Source organism: Synchiropus splendidus, chromosome 4 (assembly GCF_027744825.2).
Source record: "Synchiropus splendidus isolate RoL2022-P1 chromosome 4, RoL_Sspl_1.0, whole genome shotgun sequence".
NCBI lineage: Eukaryota > Metazoa > Chordata > Actinopteri > Syngnathiformes > Callionymidae > Synchiropus > Synchiropus splendidus.
In genome coordinates, this window is record NC_071337.1 from 32,060,860 (window position 1) to 32,086,359 (window position 25,500).

The 25,500-nt window shown below is 41.5% G+C and overlaps 1 protein-coding gene across 2 annotated transcripts in view; it reads left to right on the plus strand.

Annotated features, from left to right (window-relative positions):
• The first annotated feature begins 18,422 nt into the window (after window positions 1-18,422).
• Window positions 18,423-25,500, plus strand: part of thrb (thyroid hormone receptor beta) — a 54,849-nt gene continuing 47,771 nt past the window's right edge. For both annotated transcript variants that reach the window (XM_053863233.1, XM_053863234.1), the window contains exon 1: window positions 18,423-18,647. The gene's annotated coding sequence lies outside the window, so the exon portion shown is untranslated. The remainder of the gene's footprint in view (window positions 18,648-25,500) is intronic.

Below are 25,500 nucleotides of genomic sequence, written 5' to 3' on the forward strand. Positions count from 1 at the left end.
TTAAAAGTTCTTTCCTTACACACGCACATGCGCACGCATGCACATGCGCGCGTGCACACGAGAACGAAAGATTGAATTGCCTAATATATGCTGGTGAACTTTGAATGACCCTTCCCAGGCGGCTAACCTTCCCATGACCCCGGCCGGCGTCCAGAACATTCAGCTCAGCAGCAGAACCTGAAGGAGAACCGATACATATCACTTTACTCGTGGAGAAAACTCAGTGTCCCGGTGAGAGTGAAGAAATATTTTGTGACGTGATCACACCAACTCTCACTTTCACTAGGGGAAACTAGATATCTGCTCTCCGATCCTTCCCAAATCACCCAGGTGTTTCAGACACAGGCCACTTGTGGATTAATTACTTTATAAATATACATATATTACCCACCCTTTAAAGAGCAAAATGTAGTGAGCAGTGAAATGCCAAGAGGGGCCCTATGGTGTATTTTTTCTTCACGTATGGAATCTCACAATGCACATACACAATGAGCATCTGTGAAATCAAAATACATTTAAAGTTTGTATTTACCAATGTACAGTCAGTTAAGGTTTGCAAAATGACTGCCTTATTACAAGGACTACAAAAAAAATGGTTGATGTGCCGTGCCCCGGACTCCATTCTCATCATGCTCTTTTTTAGTTCTTTGAACAACTTTTTAAAATGGCAAAAAACTTCTCTGAAAGTTTCCTCTCTGAACTTCTCTGAAAAAAAACTTCTGTAAAAGTATTTACAGTTACATCTATTTTAAAAATTATAAATAAATACGAACAAAAGTAATGGAGTAAAAATAATCCAAACAGGGATTACAGGCAGTGAGAACTTCAACTGAGTGTTAAGGTGTCTCACACTTTGCATGTTCCACACAAGCTACAGTCTCACTGGACTGCGCCTCCTCTTATCTTACCCCTGTTATCCTAATGTATGAGGGACTGTCCTTAAGAAACAAGACCAAGCTCTGCATTTCTGGTTGCATATCTGTTGCTGCCCACACCAAGAGTTGCCAGCTCCAGGCACCATGGTCACACTGAAGCTCACACTCTGTCTGACAGTTCAACATTTGACTCAACTTGAACTGGTATGGTTGTGAAAATATTTCACAGCAATACATCACGGATGCTTCTGTCTGTGAAGATGCGTCCGTCATTCATCTGCTGTGATGTGTGCCGTCACAGACTGTTCATGTTTGGCCAAAGCAACAATGTCATGAGAGCAGATTTCTGTCACAACGGACTCATTATCACCTTCTAATCACATGAGCTGTACTGTCTGCTGCATGCACTACCTGTGCTCACCCTGTTGTGCGTGCACGCGTGCGCAAGTCCATGCTTCTGTTACACTAACCCAACAGTAGGGGTTCAGCTGGTGTGTGTCTGGGGGGTCCAGGGGTTCCAGTTTCAGGTTGAATGTAAAATTCATGAGCTCAGTGGGGATCATTACGCGATGCAGAGAGCCTAGCTGGCTTGTCCCGAACATTGTCTTTAGCTTCACTCACACACACTCCTGTGAAACAGTCTCTTGGGTGCTTCAGACAGATGGGGAAAATATGGTTCTCACCGCAGACAAAATAGGAATATATATATTAAAAAAAAATATATATATATATATATATATATATATATATATATATATATATATAGTTATAAGGTTATATAGAGTATATGTCGGTGGGCCTGAATAAAACAATCAGATAATATTGATTATGGGACAAAGAACACATGATGGAGACGTGATGGTGCTCCAGACTTCTGGATGCAGGATTCTTTTGACTTGTCTCTTGTCTGAGACAAGAGAACTGCAGTGCCGTGAGTGTGCAGGTAGATGAGCACTGAAGGAAAAGCATAACATAGTCAATCAGAGCAAACAAAGAAATCAATAAAACTTTCTCTCAGCAAATAATCTGAGAACTTGGATGAACCAAGTTAATGAATCAGCTATTTATTCCTTTAACTTGCCAAAAGGGCTTTCCGTAAATATTATGAGGATAGCAAAGGCCGATTCAGGATGGATGTGCATTGGGTATTACATTACTTAATGTAGATGTTACATAGCAGATTATTTCATTCAGAGCTTCTGAAATTGTAATTTATAAAGGCAGTATTTTTGGAGTTTCCATGGTTTTCAGCCAAAGATTTTATATCCACTGGGGAATATTATGCAACCGCCCCACTTTCGCCAGTTCTGGTACTGTACACTTAATTTTGCCCTAAATAATTTATTCAATAATTTATTCACTTTCTCTGGAAATATTTCCCCTAAAATAGACGCGAGTAAGTTGGTATCTAGATTAATTGAAAGATGATGCTTTTGTTTCTTGCCAAACGTGTAAGGTTGCGCTCAGGCAATTCTGGCATAATTTCACATCTGTAAAACTATGTTTGACAGCTCATGCTGACAATGCACCTAGGAGAAACTCTGCAGACATCACTAAAGCTATCTTAAACACAACAGAAATAATGACAAATACATTGAGTGTGACTGAGTGTCAAATTATTCCATATTAGATCTCAAGTTCAATACTGGTCAATATAAAGTGTATGGTGACTGTTGCGTGTCAGACCAATCTAACCACATTAAACACAGTTGAAACCAGATTATGCTAACATTGTTTGAAATTATACAATAGCGTTTCACTATCGTTTATTCTGACTTTGGTAGCTCAGTTTCAGTTTAGGTTCCACAAATTTCAATTTTCTTTACATATGCTGAATGACAAAACGAGAGAGAGATTTTTCTTTTGGTTTTTGAAGTCAGATGTTTGCATATGTTGCATCAGTGTTTGGTAGTATTGCTGTGAAACTTGTGTTAGGTGTTTTGGGAATCCTTCCACGATCATCTCACACAACTTTTTCAGGATTCTTGGTCCATTTCTCCTTTCTTTATGCTCCCCTCAAATTTTCATTGCAATTGCAATCAAGTCTGTGCTAGTCAGTCCAAAACTGAGATCTAAGCCACTTTCATGCATTCACACATTCCGAGTGAGTTAATTAATCAATAAACTCCGTGATGTGCCCAGCAGCGGCGCAGTGTTGAGTGATCGCACCAGATCTAATGAAAACTTTCCAATACCTAGTTTCAATACCTAGCCACCACTGAGACTGAGCCCAGTTATCATGAGTTGACCAGTTAGGCAATCGTGTCTTCATGTGCTGATGAATTCTCCCACAGACTTCCCAGGTAACGGAAACATATTAAGTTATGACTGTCACTACTATGTCACTACATCAGAGAGTGAGCACTACATCAAGACGAGGTGCCCTGTGAGTCACGCAGGTACAAATCTGACTGCTACTGATCAGTGGCAGTGGCCTTGTCCTCTGGAGGCAACCAGAAGAATTTGTTGTTTCAGCGCTTTATTTTAGGATGATGAAGACTTTTACTGTTAATGTGATTGCTTTTTGCTCTGTGGTTGATGGATCCACTTCATTTACTGAATTATCTGAAACAGCAAGCGACAGTTCAGTGTTCTGTATTATTGTTGCTCAGAAATGTGTTCTTCCTGTTTTATTATGTGTCAGCACTTTAGACCCACCTCTGATTTGATTTACTTTGCAATCATTTGGGGATTCTCTAAGAACACAGCAAAATTCATAAAAAACCTGAGGCATAAGTTAATTTTTGGAGCTCCACTTGTGTATAAAATTGAACTGAAAATACCACAAGTAGAAGCGTTTTTCCACAACTCTTTGTGAGTTTCAATAACAGATTAATTAGTAATTACAGACTATAATTAATCACATTTTTTAATCACCTGACAGAACAAATGTGTATGGCGTATTCATCATTAACCATAACTGTTCTGAGTGCAGTGCAATGGTGCCATCCATGACATATAAATCAGCTTGTTGTTCTTCTCTCTCTGCGTCTTACAGAGCACACCAGTGACAGCTTTATTTATCTCTTTATTTTGGTTTATTTTGACAAATTCCATGTTTGTCTTTTGGATTTTCTTTTTTTTTTATTTTGGGTCGGGTTTATTTACACTTCCTCTTACTAGAGAGGCTTAGCTATAAGGGTTTTCTATGGACCCCTGTTCCAGCACTGATGAAAAACCCATGAACTCGCCACCCGGACATAGCGATCAGCTATGTGTTGTTCGACATAGCTGATCGCTAAGGCCTGTTTGGTGCACCACAAGACCAGCCTTTCCTCCTTAGACTTCCTCTCAAGTCCAGCATTCGGCCTCGGGGTGGTTCGGATGATGCAAGATATGGCCACTCATGCGCAGAACCACAACACACCTTGGAGAAGAAGAAGGTGTCGGAGAATATGAGAGTGCCTATCCGCCTGCTCAAGGGAGGCCCCCTTGTGAGGAAAAGAATGCATTATTCTTCTAAATCAAATGCAAATGAAAATAAGAAACTTTGGTCTTTTTTTATCTAACAGACATTCTCTGAGTCATCACTGTTTTAGGAAGATAAAGTATCTGCAAACCTGTCCCGGGAACAGCTGGTCCAGCTGGACCACTTGTTGGTGACCCAGGGTGGCAACTAATGCCCACACAGCTTCACAACCAGGTGTCTTGAGGCTGTAATCAGTTGAACCTCAGTCTAGTGCTGCTTGTTGCAGCTGACACCTGATTGGTTTAACTTTGTGTTCTTGATGAGTTGGAACGAAAACCTGCGCCCACTGCCGCCTTTCTGGAACAGTTTGGACACCCCTGATGTAATGATATGGTGAGGCAGAATCATTATGTCTGTGGTGTGCACCGATAGTCCCATTAGACACAACGAACAACACGACAGTTTATCTTCATGTGTGCGGTTTGACAGATTAAAAAAAAGAGTTTGAAAATCCCTAACAGATCAAGCACTTCCTGGCTGCTCAGCAACAATTATTGGCCATTTGGGATTGAGGTTCTTGAAGGTCATGTGACATGGGTATGATGTTGCTAGAGGGAAGTGTATACCAGCATTGAGAGACGCTCATGACAGTGTCTTGTTGCATTCACCTTCAGTTTTACCAGACCTTTGACATTGTTGTCACGTTAGCGTTTGTGTATGTTGAGCATAAAATAAGAACGACGTGCTAAATCAAAAACTAGTGACGAATGGAAAGCTTTTCTCTATCTGTTTTCAGTGACAGTCTCTTTATCTGTCTAATGAGGCAGAACAAACTCACTGATGCAACTTTTACATAAGGGTCTGGAATCAGTATGCTACTTTCAGTGTTCCTCAGAACACGATAGCTCTCATTCATTATTAATGTGCTGAGAGGAGCCATTCCCTGAAGGCATCGCAGGAGTCCCACCGCTCGACTCGGCATCAAAGACTGGGCTTTAATCTGCTCTTTTATTTTCTCACCAACTCACAGAAGACGGTTCGTCCCTGCACATGACTGCTCAGCAACGTTTAATAAATGTTATAATGTTGAATGAGACAATAAAGGTATGAAAGGAGCTTCTGGAAAGAGAAATCCTGATTAGAGCGTGTTGCAGTGAGAACAAGGTAACACACTCTGACTAACTGAAACAAAGGCATGATAATATTTCAGCATAAATATTACCAGTCAGACCGAAAGCCTTAGCCCAGTGAAATACGTTATCCCTATTCAAAGAGATGTATGATGGGAGAGAAATGACATGAAAACAGTTCATGTAATGTGTCTGTTATTATGTAATGTGTCTGTTCCTCCTTACTCGCTGCTCACTAAGCAGCAGCATGTCTGCCGTGAAAGTTCTTTCATTCTGTCATGTAAAGTTTGCATCCTGCAGCACATGCATGGGAAAATGCTGTGCAGGCAAGCGCCTTCAAATGAAACACGCCATTTAAAGCGCCAGAAATTGACGGAACACGGAGAGTTTTCCGGGCTCATGAAAGTGAGACCGTTGGTTCCACAGCAGGCGGTTAGCGCAGCTGGCGCTTGTAGCAACACCCGCCGGTCCAAGCATGACATTCGGAACGCTAAGAAATAATTATGTTTCACAGAGCTAGATGAACAGCCTTTTTCAGGTGTCATTTTCACAGAGACGGAAACAACTGGATCCGTCGCCGTTTTGGAGTCCATCCTCACCTCCTCTATCACTGTCTGGTACAACAGCGCCACCTCCAGGGACAAGAGCAGACTGCAGCGCATCGTACGTTCTGCTGAGAAGGTGATCGTTTGCAGCCTGCCACCTCTTCAGGACCTGTATGTCTCCAGGACTCAGAGACGTGCAGGTCGGATCAGAGCCGACCCTTCTCACCCTGGACATGGACTGTTTGTTCCTCTTCCCTCAGGCAGGAGGCTACGGTCGATCCAGACCAGAACCTCCCGTCACAGGAACAGCTTCTTCCCCACGGCCGTCAGACTGTTGAATTCGTGAACAGCCTTGTTGTTATTTTATTTTATTTTATTTTATTATTTATTTACTTTTTGACTGCAAGTTATTCAAAACACTTTCCTAGTTAGTGGGCTCCCCACTGACCATGGCAATAAATTTGATTCTGATTCTGATTCTGATTCTGATTCTGATTCTGGAGTCAAGTGCAGCGTTTGTTAGCCACCTGAATCTGAAACTTTTGAAAACATCCGGAAAGGAAGCTTCATAAAGTCAGTGCTCTCTGTCTCGGACTCCCGCTACAGTATGTAAATATTTGACAGACATAGCACAGTCTCTAGAGATTCACCTGCAACGTACCACATTGAATTAAATGTTTTGCAGTTGCCCTTTTGACAGAATAATTGCTGCATTCAGTGAGGTTTTTCTATTTTTTTGCCTTCTAGATGAAGAGGTATATAAAAAGGTGTCTGAATTAAAATGATTTAAAGTTCATTTTTTGACATGTACGCAGAATGTCTCATCATTTTGATAACAAATTCATTGTCTATCCATGTGATCGGTATTGGTTGCAAAAATCCTGATTGGAGGATAATATATAATATATAATATCTAAATAAAAAGCTACAACAGCCCCTCTCAACAATCCCAATACTCGATGTGACCCGCTAAAAAATGTATTCGCCCTCCACGTTTGCACCATCAGCTCATAGACGTTATCTGCCTCTCCTCAGGTTTCTATGCCCACCAGGCAGAGAGGCTTACCTTGACCATGGAGACAAGACAATGCTTACTTGCCTCCCAGGGGCTGAGCTCCTGGTCAGACTACTGTACATGCATAACACTCTACCATTGTCCATGGTTACCCTGCTACAGACCCATCTCAATACAAGATGGGCCCCTTCATGTCACATCCCATAAGATAATCCACACCACTTCCGTCGACAACTGGGTGAAGCTCACCAGGGAAAGTGGTCTGTAATGACCTAGCACTGATTATGCAGACTTTGTTTATGTATATGAAAGCGGCCATAAATTACTATTGTTGCTGTAGCAATTATGAAGACATTGCTGTCTAAAATGTTGATAATAAGTCAATTCATAGCATTAATTTGGTGATTTAGAAGCACAATGTTTTATTCTCAATGTAAAGTCAGTTGTCTGTATTAGTGTTGTTTCTTTCATCAATGAAATGGTTACAATTGAATTCATGAGTCAACACTGATAATGTTATGGTAATACCGTAGTGGAGGACGTGAAGAAGCACCATGTGTAAGTACATCTTCACAGGTTCTGCTGCTGCCTGTAACCCTGGCTCTACAGTCCACTGCTGCCACCAAGCAGTCAGTCTGAGTTATGACAGCTCATACAGAGCTCTCGCCCTAAACCTAAGCATCCAAAACAAATGACTAACATCAACCGGGACAAGGAACCAAACTTAAGATATTTTGAAGTTCTAAAAGTCAAATTGAGTGTTAACCTTGTGGAGTCTGGCAAAGGGGCCCCACAAATGCCAAAGGGCCCCACAAAGGGACCTAAGTAGGGTAGATAAGGTTTAACACCCTCTTTCTCTCTCTGACCCAAGGGCCAACTGCTTTAGCCTTTGTATTTTCCACGATTTACTGTATATTAGGTCATTTTTAGGTGATCTTTTTTTTCTGCGCAATTCTTATATTTAGACATTAAGGTAATGAAACACACTTTTGCACATATATCAAAATTTTAGTTGGTTAAATGCACCATATATACATTTTCATGCAGGTGTTGCTCAGAAGAAATCAAAGGGTTTTTATTTTTCATTCTCCAAAAGATTTCTTCAAATGACCAGACTCACACTGAAACACTACTACTATACAGTCACAAAACATGTGGCAGACTTAATTAGTTTTCAAAATAAAAGGATGGTTCTTTCCCTCTAATTCAAAACATAATAATAAGAAAATATATTTTATATTGTATGTGCATGACATGTGGGTTAACTCCTGCACCCACCACACTCACCAAGAATTGACCTCATCCATTAATTGGAATTCTGAAATATATGCGAATAATCATAAACTCAACCAAGGTTTGAAGGCATGAAGAGGACGAGGCGCTTTTGTGGTCTAAAGATATCTTTGTATGTATATGTGATCATTTTCCTTAAAATGAAGATGAAATCAATAAACTATTATGCACTCTCAGCAGCTGCTGAAGGAAGTTACGTTCCCATGGCAACTAGAGACATCTCTAGATCAGATTTTCCTTCGAATGAAATAAATGGATTTTTTTTGTTTTTTTGTTTTGTTTTTTTCCCCCTTGTTTGTTTTGAATCCATGAACAGCGGTAAATATCCACTAGGTAGAAAGCATCCAATTTAATTGCTGAATAAAAATGTTAACTACATAGTGTAAACAATAATTTGATGAATTGGTCTTCATGCAGCGTAGCACGCTGTGTTGTCAAGGCTTCTCATTCACTTTTATGGCCTATTACCACTGCCGCTCACATGCACAATTCTCAACTAGGTGAATGTGATGTTATTCATTTGACATTGTTACAGTCAATAGGTACGTGGATTGAAATTATTTTGTAGAATGAAGTTTTAATTCTCAAATTGAGGCTTAAACTTGAGGGGTCCGGCAAAAGGTCCCCACAAGGCGATATGTTTCCTAGAGTATAGCTATGCAGGTGCGCTGCTATTTGGGTGTCAATGGAAGAGGAGCGAGTCTGCATACGGGGCCTGGGCTGCATAGGCAAGCTCTGTGGATGTGGAACATCACCTGACTGTAGGATACGGAGCCTGAGTTAGTGCAGGAGGTGAAGCGTAACCAGTTGGATCTGGCGGGGCTCACTTCCACACACAGCTTGGTTTCTCGAACTCCGCTTCTTGATGGAGGATGGACTCTTTCCTTCTCTGGTGTTGCTGGTGGTCTGAGGCGCCAGGTGGGTGTTGGGATACTCAGAAGCCCTGAGCTGAGTACCTGTGTGTTGGAGTTCAAAGCACACAGGGCAAATGACGGAGAAACTTGGAGAGGCGAAATGGTCTCGCTGGTTTGAATGGTTGTTTGTTGTTCACCTCTGCACTAGTCAAGCTGTCCAACTGAAGAAGGAGTCCTATCAAGATCTTGTGTCTTGTGTGACTCCAAAAGGAGTTGCAAGGTACCTATTGGCCTGAACGGCTGCTGCTTCAGCTGCTACTAAGCCTCAAGAGTGCGTGTGAGAGGAGTTTGGAGAATCCGTGGGGGAAGACTTTCCGTTAGCATCAAGGCGCTTCTGGAAAACGGTCAAGCATCTCAGAGGGGGGAGACAGCAGAATATCAAAGCTGTTAAGGGTGGGATGCTGTTGACTTCAATTGAGATTCAATTGGTCACTTTGAGGAACTCCTTAACCCAGACTTTCCCCCTATTGTGAGGGAGGCAGGGCTGGAAGATGATGGGCAGTCTTTGTCATTATCACTGGCTGAAGCCCCTGTGGTAGCCAAACAGCTTCACAGTGGCAAGCCTGTGGGAGTTCATGAGATTCATCCAGAAATGCTGAAGCGTGGGTGTTGAGGGGCAGTCTTAGCTGACACGATTCTACAACATTGCATGGATGTCATGGAGTCAGAACGTGACTTGGGGGAATGCTGTCTTTGCTAGATAATTCCATGGAGGAGTCAGTGAGTCTCCCATTGAGAATGGTAAGACTTCGCATCTGGTCCCTGAGCAGACACCTTCGACCACTCTGGTTGCTTCCCTGCCTCAAACAAGCTTTTTCGCCTGGTCTAATGTGGGATCTGCATTTTGTTGCCTCTTTACCTCTTCCAGAGTCAGTTGAAGTAGTCCCACATCACTGGGGTCATCAACAGTTGCTACAGTAGGTACCATCCTCCTGTTGATGACAATTGCCATGCTGCTTGCCTGCTCGTTGCTGAATTTCAAAGTTGCACTCTTGCAGGGACTCCAACCAGCAAGCAATCTGGCCTTCAGCATTTCTGAATTTCATGAGCCAGGCGAAGGACGTGTGGCCAGTGCGCAACAGGAAATCTATACCAGCAATTCATGGCGGGTTACACAATAATTCCTCTCCGCACAACTTAGAGCATAGCTGAAATAGGCCACAGCTCATTCCCCACCTCTTCCTGGCTGTGATAGATCTGCACTGACACCCACATCGCTTGCATCAGTATCCACAATAAATGGCACTTGTGGATAAGGGTAGTCCAGAACCGGAGCCTCGATGAGCCCCGCCTTATGTTGTTCAAATGCGGTCAGGCATTCCAGCCAAAGCGCTGACCTTTGTCAGTCAGACGGTGAAGGGGGCTAGCGATTATGGCAAAACCCTTGATGAAACGTCAATAGTAGGACGCTAAGCCCAGAAAACACTGCAGTTCACTGACATTTGTTGGACTCAGTCCACGTTTGCTGGGTCTTTCCATCAGCCGCTCAAATGTGGCCGATGCGTTGCAAAGCCCAAGCGTCATGACCCAATACTGCTATAGTGATGAATGCAGTTTTTGCTCTTGCTTCTGGGGCCAGTTCCACCTACCAGTAGCCACTTGGCAAGTCAAGGGCGCTGAACCAGCTGGAGTCTGAAATGTAATGCAGAGCGTCATCGATGCGAGGGAGAGGGTATGAGTCCTTCTTTGTGACAATATTTAAACAAGGATAATCCACACAGAAGCTTCACCTGCCATTCTTCTTCTCCACCAATACATCTGGAGCTGCCATCTCCCGGATTTTGTCCTCTGCTACTTGTCTTTTTGCCAGGGACAGACGATGCGGTCGCAACTTGATAGGTGAGGCAGACTATAATGTGCTGCACTAGACCTGTCGGCAAACCCTCATCCCTGGCAGTGAAGATGTCGATAAATTCATCAAGTAGGCTCTGTATTTTGTTGCTCTGTTCAGCGCTGTGACCTTCACTGCAGCGGTGCCAGAGATCTCCCACGGCTGCTGTGGTCTCAGGAGATGGAGACGTTTCCTGAACTTGGGAGACTGTTGACACCATTTGGAGTCAAGGATTGAATGGGTGGCACAGGGATCTAAAAAGCTGGTGATGTGCTGGCTTGATCCCTGACCTCTCTGTCTTCTTCTCTTTTGGCTTCTCTTCCTTTGGGCTTTGGTCCACACAAGCTCGCTGTCTAAAGTGTCAAGGAGAGCAGTGGCCTGAGGCTGGAGGTCTCGTTGCTCTGCTGGAGTCAGGTCAAGCAACACCTGGAGTGCTTTACCTATAATTAAACCGTACGATTCAAAACGGTTCTGCGACTAGAAATCAATCCTGTATTTTACAGAAGTCACAAATCTGAACCGTAACTGTAAAATAATGACCTGGATACTAGACTAGTTTCCTGGACTCCTGTTATTTCTTATAAGTTAATACTTAAGGAATTCCTGGTACTAGTCAACAACAAACAAGTCCACAATCAATAGCAAATGCATTCACACTTTCTTGGAAAAAAAGCGCAACAAACTCACGAGGTTGAACTAAGAGCAAGTTAACATCTACAACACCATGTAAACAAATGTTTTTTAGACATGCTGTCATATTTCAACAAAGAAATATGAGAGGCTGAAATACAAGGTATTTCAAGGTAGAGATACAATTCAAATTGAAAAAAAAAATTAAGTGCAACATATCCTCAGGTGAACTCAGCAGTCATCTAACCTGCTACTATTGTTTTAACAAACAAACAACAGAGCGCTCCTATTTTGAATAGCGGCGCACCTGACCACAGTGCTGACACGATTTTAGATCCACATATGCCGTTCAGAAGGCCGGCCTGCCGAGCACACATCGATCTAGTTTGAGCATAGGGATTTTAATCAATATTGATATAATAATATTAATTGACACACCCCACCAACATAAATATAGCTAAAATATTGCAATTCTCATAGACAATCAGCTCATACATTCATATATTTTTTTTAATACCAGCACTCATCATTAGTTCATACATGCTCTTATTTAGAAAACTTGACTTGGCAAAAATCAGAGTCGCTATGAGCATTGCTAAGTGAAGTAAGGAACTCAAACACTAACAGTTAAATTGATTCAACTCATGAAAATGTGTCAATGCAAGGCACAGCAAACTTATAATGCAAAGACCTATGGAAATTCCAAAAACGGCAATAAAATCTAGTTTTCATATGTTACACCGTGATGTAGACAAGTACAATGCTTGGTCCTGTCATCGTCGGTGTTTCTGGTATGCATTTATTTTGTTCCCACGATCATGAGTGTTCTGTTTCCTGTTCCATTTTTTTGCCTGTCGATCCTCACCCTGCCAATGGCATGTTCCTCACCACCAAGCGTTTTCTGTTGTTTGGGCCTCATATGTCCTGTGCGATATTCTTCTGCCTGGTTATGCTTGAATTTATTCACCTTGTTTTTGCTTCAGGTTTTTCCCCTTCCCTGCATGTTTGTCTTCAGGGCCCGTTCCGCAGCTACGCCTTACATTTTGGTTATTGTTCGTGTACTATTTTGTGCATTTTTTCATTAAATACTGTTACTTGCTGTCATTTTCCTGAGTTTTCTGTTTGCCAGTGATGAATAGCTTTTCTATCCAACTCTGGGCCGCAATTACGACATGATCTTCATAACTGGGTCAAACACCTCCGCCATCTTGTGACCTAACTGGAGGCACCAACCTTGTAAATTAGCGTGGTTGAGAGTACAAATGCTGAGGAAGTAGTGAGCAATATCAGTGAACAGTCTTTGAGGAAGAAGAGCGGGTTCAAATAAATAAAGGACTTATTTTTATTCAAACCACGTCATTTTAGAAGCACAAAATAAACTGGGGGTTATATTCTCTGAGGAAGGGAGAACAGAAAAAAATATGCAATGTGAGTGAACAAAAAGACTTCTTTTCTGTGTGTGTTTTGACACCGCTGCTTCTCTCCGCCACTTTTATGTTGCTTTTTGTTTACATTTGAAAACCCTGGGTATTGCAGTCAGTTTCAGGACCTGTTCAAGGCAAACAATAAGGCCAAATGGTTCCTGCATAGCAGTGAAATGATGGCTGCAGAGTACTATTGATGCTGGTGGTTGCCACTCATTGCTTGATTTTTGAAGTTGCTTCACACTGCACTTACTGGATGCATCAACTGCAGCTGACTCTGAGCCTTTCCTGGCATTAGTGAGTTTTTTTTCTGGCTGAATGTATTTCTGATGATGGCCATTGGTGTGATGTCACCAACCTCAAATGCTTGTATTATGGAAATAACTTGACAAGGCGTTGTAATTGCTTTTTTGCATACATAACAAAATGACAGCATCGGCAGCACTACACTTTACAATCATTTACACATCCTCCTTCAGGGAAGTGGAACTAAATATATGAGTAGTGGGTGTGTGGGGTTTGGTCAACTGAAGGAGACCCAGGAGCAGAAAACAACAAAGACTCAAACTGAAGCTTTAAGTTTTAAGTCAGTCCGAATCTGTGAGTCCATGTTCCTGATGTTTCGCCACCATCTAAAATGCCTATAAACTCCTTTTAAAATGAATACAACTGTGAACTTTATGTTGTTTGCAATAACAATAAGATACAAACATACAAACTGATGGAAGGAGAGAATATCCTAGTCAGGAACCAGTGTGACGTCATGTAATTATCCTGAGTTAGTTACCCAAAATGAAGCTTGTGCACGAGGCAATGAAGAGCTCTAATCAATGGAACATGAGACAACACCTTTAACTGTGGTAAAAAGTGTCACTCCTCCGACTTGTCCCCAAAAAGGTCATGAGGTACCCAGAAAATTACACCCCACAAACTCACTTTTCTCTGCTGTCACAAAGTTTATTGAAGACGCAACAAGTCAAGCGAGCATAGCACTTAAATAAAAAAGGCATCAACGGCATAAGACAAGACAGTCACAAACAGCCAGAGCTCCTAAATAAAAATTACACAGAGCCTCCAGAGCCACTCGAAGACTGGCGGCCGCAAACACGTTCAAGTGCAGATGCTGCCCGTCCTTTACCCAGCACCTCCTGGAGACAGGAAAGAACGCCAGAAAGAGGAATAACCTGTGCAAGGCCTTCAAACTCACACCAGCTCACAAAGACCCGCCATCTAGTGGCGTAAGCTCTGTTAGTGGCTGGAGCTGGAGCATTCTGTACCATTGAAACAACTGCATCTGACAATACCACGTCTATTTAATCTGTCAACATCCAAACCTTGAGAGGACGTCATAGCGCTGGATGTGTCGGATGACATTTCGTGTCGGATGTTGTGTTTCTTTACACAGCAACGCTATCGTTTCCATGTGAATCCAACTGCTTCTGAAAATGGGGTCCAGGAAATGGATAGAGGCAGAGAAGTCTGCTGCACCAACGAGAACTTTGCTGGAGCCTTTTAAAGACTGCAAAGTCTGCCCCTGAATACTTATGAATGCAATGAATGCAGTTCACATTTTCATAATTCAAATGTGTTGTTGTTAATTCATATTTATGTTCATTCTTTGTTTAATTGTCATATTTTTGTTCATGTTAAGGCTGTTACATGGCTGATATTTGCAGTGATTGAGGGTGGGGTTTGCATATTGGCATTTTATCGCCACAGCCAGTCGTCCTCCTCCACCTCAGCCTGTTCTGTGCATCCACTTGGAACTATAACACCTATGGACCTTAGCGGTCATTAACCAGGGCCTTCGATATCTAATGATCTTTTGATATTTTTCATTTCCCTGTTAGAAATTAAAACCAGTCAGGACGATTTCCTTGTTTTGGAAGTGGTACTGCTCAGAAAGTTAATAGATTCAAAGTAGATTCAAATATATTGCTATTTTTGTTCATATTTACATTTAATCATATGGCTATTGTGATTTTTAAGTGATTCAACAGTAAGAAATTCCAAGTAATTGATATCAGTTATCAGTATTAAATATTCAGTGCAAAAAGTAATCGGTATCGTATCAAACCGTAAAAGTTTGGTATTGCCCATCATGGCTCCACTTCCATCAATAGCAATAAGACCTACCCGGTGTGCCGCCAGTTGCACACTGAGACGCCTCATTGGAAGCACATGGCACAGGCGGGAACAGCTGGCTAGGTATTAGCCCAGCTCTTTTGGCCCTCACCTTGCCCGGGTCTCTTGACCAACGGGACCATGAGTGGGATAATATTCTGTCCATCCACAGAGAAAGAGGACCATACAGGTCTCTCCACTTCCACTAGCAGAGGGCCACCTTGAAAGGGCTGTCGGATATTCAAACTCCGAGAGCGACCGTCTGTAGCTCCACTTCCGGCTGTCACGTGATGACAGATGACTCATGTGCTTTGTGGAGCATGCCCAGTATTACCCAACAGAGTGCAACTAAAGCACCGTAGATGCGTACATTTACTTCATCAGAAGAACATGGCGCCGGCAAAAACCGACGGCTAGGTGTTTCACCCAGCTCTTTTAGCCATTTGCACGCCCAGGCCTTGGGATTGAGGTCTTTTGGTCGCTGGGACTAAAAGTGGAGTGCAAAGTTTACCTCATGCACCTGGTCCCTCTTAATAAACACTAGAAATGGTTCACTCACTGCAAGCCACAAGAGAGACGCCAGATGACACAACATTCAGACAGAGAAAAGGGTCTGGACATTTATTGGCTGACTGTGAATGACAAGGGTCCTAGCGCCACTAGAAGTAGCTGTCGACGGGGTACGCAGCTTGGATTGGAAGTGGTCTTTCAGCTGCGTGGACGTCATCTTCACCTCCAGCTTCTCCAGCAGCTCCGGGACGTTGGTGCCAAACAGGGTGTCGTCTGTGACCAGCGCCCAGCAAGGATCTGTAGTTCCGGTTCCCTCAGGTACATCTTGGACAGTCAGATGTAGTGCGCTGTCATGTTCTGGAACGTCGCCGCCGTCGACTGGGACCGCTCTAGGAGCCAAACAAGTGACACAGACGTTGTGCTGGTCTGGAGCGTCAAGAACAAGCTCACATAACTTCCTCGAACGAAACATACTACGTACCAAATATCCGAAGATGATCACAAGTCAAAGGCTGCCAATCAATCGAAGCCTCAGCGTAATTATGCCGAGGTGGCACAAAAAAAATGGACTGCTTTGCCTTGAACTGTGATGGACATAGACCCGGAAAAAAGTTCTGGTTGAAAGCAATATGTGACCATACATAATGGAAGCAAAATTGAACACGATCAGCAATAAGTGCTCTAACTGTATCTGACAGGAAACGGAAACAGACACACACAAACCAGAAACACAACACGCGGAGAAATCAAAGCACAGGAACAAATATAACAACCACTGCATCATAAGTGCAAGATACAGTAAAGTGTAGAAACTCAAATATTAGTGCTATTCTGCTATGTATTGGCGAACAAGGGTTTTATCATAACTAACACTGCAAAATCACCATGAACTATGGCGAAAAAACAGAACAGCATCAGAACCATGTTTTTCACTGTTGCATTAAGGCTCAAGGCAGCAAAACATGAACGCAACCACCTTTAACACTTGCTTTCTTTCATTTTACTATGATTGTGAAAAATGCAACTTGCACAGTAACCAAAAAAAAAAAATGTAAACGTTCATGCATCTCCATTATTATCGAGATTCTTTTTCAGGAAAATAAATTTGAACAACATGATCATGTCGTAGGACACTGCGTTGCGCAGAAACAATGCAGTGCTGAATACTTTCTCTGATCCCATGCTGGTGGCTGGTAAGCAGAGGCAAGAGATGACAGTAGAGTTAGGTCCACTGTGCCCTACACCATTACAGTGGGTTATCACTTAGTGGCAAAGGAATGAGCTCTCTGTACCCCATGAACTCCTCACTGGCCTTGGCTTTTGAAATTTTTGCTGTTGCTGTGTTCACATCGAATATTTTTCTAAACAGCTGCTTTTCCTTGTGCAGGCAGGGTCTGCATCTGAAATATAAAACTATTTCAGTAAATTACTGATTTTGCTGTCATCGTTCATGTTTCTGTCACTTCAATATTCCTCATCTATTAATCTACCTTTACCTCAGAGACAATAAATAACAAGCCACCGTTTTGCGCACCAAGAGTCCAGGGAAAACTTGTGCTGTTGTCTTGATCTTCATGTGCACTATCCCTCTGAGCAGTATTTGTCTGCAATGGAGCTGTCTGAACTGGATCTCCTCGCCTCCTTGTAAAAGTAATTGTATAAAAACAGATATCAGTATGTTTAACATTAAAATAAATAGTTAAGAAATAATTACATAAAAATATATAGTAACAGCTACAGTATTACTGATACTTCACACCATGTGGTAGATCACTTAATGTATTCTTAGCTGACCATTTCTTCGATGTGAGATTTGTGTTCTCTTGCTCAAAGCAGTATTGTCAAAGCAATAGAATACATCATATTAATATATTTTACTAGAAGTGAATAGGTATACTTACTGTTTACCTTGTTATGCCTGGCTGCAGCTTCAGTTGACAGACTTGTGAAGATCATATCGATTGAAGATCATATCAAGAACGGGAGTGTTTTAAAGCGAGGGTCGAGAGCAGATGCCACATGGATGAGGTCACGGAGGTGTGTGTACTGCTTCTCAAAGTCACTGTTAAACGCTCTTTTCATCTCAGCAATGAAAGCGTGTTGATGCCGTTATTACCTTGGACCTCAAGGACTTGGCTAAACTGGGGCTGAGGAAGACATTTAATTAAAAAAAAAAAGTCTGCTCCCCCAGCTTTAAACTTCCCGACCAGGATAGAAATACGAAGGTGTGTGCATGTGTGTGCTTAAGCCTTTCTATACTAGACCAAGGGACGACTCCTCTGTGTGGGGCCCTTTGGCAGGAACCCACAAAGTTAAGCTTCAATTTGAGGATGAGGGCTTCAAAAACCAGATAATTATCAATGGGTTTAAGTTTGGTTAACAGTCCTGGTCAAAGTTAGTAATTTCTTTGCGAGAAAATGGCGGAAAAAATTTCCGCAATGACCAGTCCCCACAAATAATGTCTGACAAACCTGTTTGTGGATTTTTCAAGCGTATTTTACGTTGTGTTGCAGCATAAAGCAACACTTCACGTGTAGAACACTCAGTCTCGTGCCAAGACAGCAGCGATTAAAATAAGAGATGTCACATGTCTATTCACTGGCTGATGTGTTTCAATGTGCAGCGCGCGCGCACACACTTCCTGCTCGGTGGGGAAAAAAAAGAAAAAAACAAGAAAGTCATAGTAGAAAAAAAAAGAAGTTGGTTCTGAGGGCGAGGCTTCTCTCTGAGGCTGCTTCCTGCACAAAAATATGATTCCGCGCTGCGATTGACACTTTCGCTCATTTTTAGAGGTTTGTTTTGCGACACATCCGCTACCCGAGTTTCACTCCCACTACACTCAGACGCACACGCGGAGCAACGCGGGTTATTCCGAGGTCTCGCCGGCGAAGGAATGGCCAGCCGCTGGAAGTCTGTGTGACAGCAGGAGCACCGACTCACATCTGCGGTATGTCTGCTTTCTTCGGAGACTCGGCGAGCTCCGTGTCTGTCAGTCTGCTGTTTCTCTTTGCTGCCACGATCCCATGCCACTCCTGTTGTCGGGAAATGTTCTCAATTAGCTTCTCTGTCCCCGTTCTGCTGCATTTGGTCGACTGCTGCAGGGATTTTGGTAAAAGTTAATATGTCTGTTGTACTGTTCCGGTCTGCGTTGTGTGTGTGTGTGTGTCTGTGTGTGCGCAACTGATTCCTCATTATCGATCGCATTTACGCGTGGTGGCTGATTTTGGCTGTTGTATAAACGACTTCAGCTGACAAATGTTTGTTGGTTTACACAATCTGACCGTGAAAAAAGGCGCGTTCATTCCCGTCAACAAAGTGATATTCGCCTAATCTGATATATATATATATATATATATATATATATATATATATATATATATATATATATATATATATATATATATATATATATATATATATATATATATATACGCACACACACCAAGGCATAAAAGTTTCAGCCCCATGGCCGACGACAAATACTTCTCGAGACTCTGGTTCTTTCGGCCTTTATTTAACAGAGACATCGGTGCATGTTGGGTGACATGAGCAAGAGATGATGCCTTCAGGACCGTCGGACCGATGGAAGTTGTCATGTATTTAGCAATTCTAGTATCCAAACGAAACATTGAGGAACGGTGTCAATCCTTTTGAACGGAGTCATTTTAACAAGTACTGCAATCGACCTTTAATTACGGAAGAAAATTATTTCCCTCTTGAGCACAACAGTATTTAAATGGTTAGGGTTTTCCGTGACGCTTGCGCGGCTTTTGTTTTATTTTACAGGATGTTAAAATACATATTCTTTCAAATCGTCATGTTTTTATGTTTCATTTTTTTTCAAGACACAAATGTAGCGATTTTTTTTTGTTATTAACAATATTTATGTAACAGAAGGGCAACATTTCCGATGCGCTCTAAATGCAACAACGTCTCTAAGCAGAGGGTATTTAAGGTCGCTCCCTCTGCTGTCTGCTGCTGTTCAGTGGGAGCAACTGTTCAACATTATATAAGCAAGCAGACTTGTAATGCATCCACAACCCCAACCCCCCCCCAAAAATATGTTTTGAAATCTGAGACTGTGATTTTTTTTTTGTTTTCAATGGACAAACTTATTTGGTTTATCACGTCTCATATTATCAATGTGGCTTTATGCAGGCGATAAAAATAGTCAGACATTGCAGTTATACAGTCGTTTTGTGAAGAAGATGAGTTTGAGTTATTTGGAACAATAATGAGAGATTTTTTTAGTTAGACCAGTGGTGGGTCCTCTTACTGTTGTGATGAAAAAAAAAAGATGAAAAAAAAAGTTATTTTTCTGATTAATTTTCATTGCCCCTTTGGCCAATTAATTACTGTCATTCAGTGAAACTTGTATTACAGTTATTTAAGTAGTGCAAACACTGCGTCCCACAAACTATATGAATCAACAGAGCTCAAATGTGGTCACAATGACTTTCCTGTCAGTCGACAAAGTAATGCAATGTATCGGTCGTGCTGAAGAGGCGTTTTCATTTCTCATAATTGTGAAGTGAACTGAGTCGAATATTGCTCTGTGCTGAGAAAACATTTTCAGTGCAATTAGCATTTCAATCACAGATTTGCCTTACTATTTAGTTTACTATTGTTAATATAAAGTATTGCGCAAAGATTCTCATAGTAGTGAGGCAATTTATGTGAATAGAAATTGTTGTAGAAATTGAAAAAAAAATACATGCATTAATCTTCAAATTAACCACCGCTTAGTCCTGTTCAGCGTTGCAGGAAGTGCTGGAAATAAAAAGTAAAAAATAATGGGAACCTTTTGTTTAGCCACAGTGGACACTTCAATTCTATTCTCTCTCTTTTCAAATATTCAAAAAGGTCAACACTGTATGCAGATTTTGAACAACACTTTGCTTTGAGGCATCGGCATGAGAACAGTTGGAGTTGACTGCGCTTGATACTCGACACCATGGACGATAAACAAATGATCAAATAAATAAACATGTGAGACATGGGTTGGAAAGTCAAGATCATTTCCACTGGTGTTGAAGTACTCCTGTTCGGTCGCCAGCCGACTGGGCAGTGAGCTGGGGAGTAGGTGCTGTCACTGCTGAAGCGGAGGATTGTGTAGCCGGATTCCTATAATGGCGGCTCTGCGAATGGTGGGTTGCCAGAATTTCTTCAGCGCCCTCGTTGAGCTTGTTTCACTTCCGTGGCGCATTTCTGTATTTATGAAGCACATTCTATTGTACTGCGTGGTAGTTTTGAAGCTAAAATCATCGTTCAGGCTGCTCTGCATGGTGTTTGATTGTCTCACTATTCGGCTTCAGTGAATGTTGCTTTTTTTGTACTGTTTGGGCAAATATATTCTGCCACCGGATGTTCGGTGCATCCCTGACAATAGTCGAGGAAGCTCGGCTTCAACTAGTGTGATCTGTGAATTAGTTGCATGATATCCAAGCCAGGATAAGAAGGTGCAGCTAGTTCAAGACTGGAGTAGTGATTAGCTGACATTAATGCACATCCATGGCAGACCTCTGGATCGATAACAGTCACTGGTGGAAACAGAATGGACAGAACCATTGCATTGTACTTCTCACCTGCGATGAACAGCGTCTCATGGAAATGTATGCAGAAGGTTAACATATTATACTGTAACAAAAAAGGCAGTATAGCTGCAATTGTTAAGACAAGAAATCAAACTGGTAGACAATAACACGCTGACTGAATATGTTCTATAAATGCACAATTAATAAACTGCTCTCTACTTGAAATGTTATAATTACAATTAAAAAAAACTTTTCTCCACTAGCAGAGTTAACTGTTGCTTGGTATGTGGAAGTAGATGTGCACATCATTGAGGAAATGTAATTTATCATTGAGATGGACTGCAAACATTTATCCACAACGTCTGCTTATCAATTTAATCATTAATTCTTTCACTGTGGTGAGTTTGAGGAGTGGGTCTACAGTCAGAGAATATATATTTGATGGGAAATGAATATATAATATATACAGTAGCTTAATCCCTTATCTTTGTTTTCTGCAATGCCCTTTTGGTGTCTTTCATTTGGGAGGCAAACATTTTTTGCAGCTGATGATATCATGGTTGGAGTATGCAGTTAGCTTTGGACGATTCATTGACCATTTACGGGTGAGTACAGTGACATTGGAGATGGGTTAAGACTCTATTCTTCTTCTCTCAGCTAGTCAGCTTTCACATCTTCCCCACAACTCTTTACCACACCCGTCCGGTACTTGAGGTATAGTGAACCCATTAGCTCAGATGCCACATCTACTTCTGTGAATCAATTATCTCCTGATTCACTTCCATTTCTGATTCTGATGACCCACCTCTAGAGTGAAATACTTTGGAAGCTGTATATCAGGGGTCACCAACCTTCTTGCAACTGCGACCGTGCACTATGTGACCCAAAGCACTACCATCAGTTTGGGTCAAACTTCTGAAATAACCTATGTTATATAATTATAATACATATATTATAATGTATTATAAATCACATTACTGATTCTTTATAACAATTACAAGTGGTATTACAAGAAAGGAAATATAAAATCAAACTTAAAGAGTAAGCACTGTACTGATTTGAGTGTCTTTTAAAATGTTATTTGATCCTATTGAACACATCAGCATCTGTCTGTACAGAACTCTATTATTTTGAATATTTACCTGGGAAAATGTACATAAGCACCACCATCAAAAATGCTTTGATTCGTGGGAGCTGAAACGTCACTCTTCCCAGCCATGCCCACTCTGCTGTGTTTGGTCGGGAGGAAACCTTCTGCCTGCCTCTGCTGACAGCTGCTCTCAAGAACGCCTCCATTAACTCCAAATAAGTGCACACGAGTAACTTTGTGTAGCGAGCTCTCAATGCCTTTCAGAGGCTGTGTAATTACAAATTTCACTTCCACACAAAAACAGTTCATCAGCCGCATTATATCACATTCAGTGATATTCTGTATTAAAACATTGATTTTGGTCATCAGGTCAGATCTAGGTCATCACACCGCCCCCAACCCATAACCCCACCCCGTTCTGACACACCATGTCAAAGACTGACAACTAACAACTTGCTTTGTAAAAAAAACAAAGCTGTAAACATCTATTTGTAGCAAAATAACTTGATAAACATGAAATAAACAAGCATCTGAGTCATATAACAAACCTTAACAGACATGAACTCAGTAACTGTTGCCACAGTAACACTTTGAGATGCAGGGGATCATATTCGGCGAGATTACCAGGTGGAAATACAATTTAATGTAAACCAGTGAGATGACACGGCGACATTATACAGGCACTAATAATTAAGGCTGCAACGATTAGTTAACGTCATTGATAACGTCAACAACAAAAATCTGTGCAGGATGTGCATCGAGAACTGTAGTGAGCAGTGAGAAAATATTACATTCTCTGGAATCATTAAGATATGTTGATTTCTGTTCCCTTAAATGGTTCCTGACTGAGGACCGACTCCAACTGCCTGCCGTCGCTGCGCGCCCCAGGGTCCGGGTCACCACCTCCGACTGACCGCCTCAGTCATGGAGGAGTTCAAGCGGCGACGGGTGGTAGTGTCCAAAAGTGTGGCTTCGTTTTTTTTACGACGGTAACGCGTCTTAAGGATGAGCAAAACCCCTTCGACACCATCGTAGAATGAGGAAGTAGTGTTCTGTGTTTGGTCTGGGACACCACACACCCTCGAGCTAACAGCTAGCATGTGAGTTAGCACGGAGCTAACTTGTTAGAAGAGATTGATTTGTTTTTAATGATGTCACACACGTCACATGGTTTTTTTTTTTGTCCTCATTGTCTCTCCTCCTAATAATCCTCCTAATAAGAATTGAACTAGGGAGCTACGCTGAACACATCATTTTAGATTATTATTCAAATAAGACCTTTTGATGTGGCTGTTGATCAGACATTTTATATGGGATACATATGTATATAGTGATGATTTTAAATTCTTCTCAAGGACCAATAAAGACCTCCCTTTTAAAGAACTGGCGCTCTCTGTCAAATGGTTTATGCTTCATGCTTCACAGGGTTGATACATGTTCCAGGATTATATGTCATTAGTTTAATATTCTTGTTTAATAATGTATGGTGCCTGAGTATCACAGTGAGATGATTTAAGCAACTTTAGGTTAAACAGAAATTCAAAATAGGTCCACTCAAAGGTAATCGCGATTAGTCAACTAATCGAAAAAATAATGAATAGATAAGTCCACAACAAAAATAATCGTTAGTTGCAGCCCTACTGATAATACATTTAGGGCGTCCTGCTGAGGAAACGGGGAGTCTGGTTTTGAGTGCTGAATAGTGTCCATTTCATGTTTTACTGTTTAGGGCGTCCATCAGACGCCCTCTAGCTAAAAGTCTGATGATGACTGGTATGTGTTTAAAATGTATTTAGTAAAACCTCCCATATTATATTATTATTATAGTGTATTGCTCCTCTTTATGTTTTTTTTTCTCCATCAGGGGTTGCAACAAGTCCACTGCATGTCTAAATTAGCAGATATGACTTAAGATTGTTTCAAAAATCAGAATTATTGTTATCTTACCAGTTTTCTGACCCAGAGACTGCCAAGAGAATGGATGAAAAAAGACATTAGTATCTAAATATTTAATCTTAACATGAACATGAAACTACGAGGCGTGTACATTACACAAACTCGGAGCAATTGCTTTAATATGTTTTGCCTCACAGTCCGTCTAGCTGGTGCATGCAACAGACCACAAGCGGCTTCACAACCTTGAGCAATCAACAACTAGTAGTTACTTGAAGCCTCACAAGCGGGTGTACCATGTGAGCGGTTCAGGAGTTGGATCACTCATCCATTTCCAGATTTATCGTACTGAGAACCAAAACATATACGTTTTGTGCACCGTTACACCCCTCCAAAATACAATTCATGAACAGTTAACTCAGTCTGTTCTTTGATCTTCATCCTCCTCTCCCTCAAAAAAATGGAAAAGGTTGTTTGTGCAGATGCTGCTCTAACATATCCTTGTTTTGGCAAAGTATAATCATTAGGCATACAAGATTGGAAAACATAAAACCTTTCACCATGGAAGTTGTTACTACTGGCAGGACCATTTGTCTTTGCACAAACATCCCTGAGGCCAGCAAATTACTTCCCTGCTCTGTCTCAGTGAAAACTTTACTTCTGATCATGCGCGTCAATATTCCCAATGTAGCTCAACAAAGAAATCATTCATGTTTACATAGTCACCACTTACTTCTGGCTTAACATACACAAGTCTGTTAAGTCAGTTTAATTATTTGTCTGCCATCATTGTTGTTTTATGTATATATGCATTATTTATATGTTTTATAACACCTCTATTGGATACCGTGACTGAAAACGGCAGATCCGTGTGGACGGAAGGCCTAGCCGACACAGAACTTGAGGATACAACTGACTTTAGTTAAAGGCTTTCTTCTTCCAAGGGGCATAATTTACTATTGTTGTTGTGCGAGTATCAATGCTTGAATCAGCCAGGTCTCAACACTGGATGTACCCATTGGTGTTACTACGCAATATGTTATTCCAAATAATGCCTAAAAGTAAATAGCCCCAACCGGATCGAACTGGCCTTCAACTGTAAAACCAAGAATTTGTATTAACACATTTTGCTTTTAACCAAGTAAATACTGCAAAATTAGATACGTGTATCAAATATAATTTACACAACATTTGAAATGCACATCATTTGATCAGAATCCAGTCTGGTGGAGGTTCTGCTGTCTTCATGCTTCAGGATAAAAACATTTTAGGCCGGATGGTTA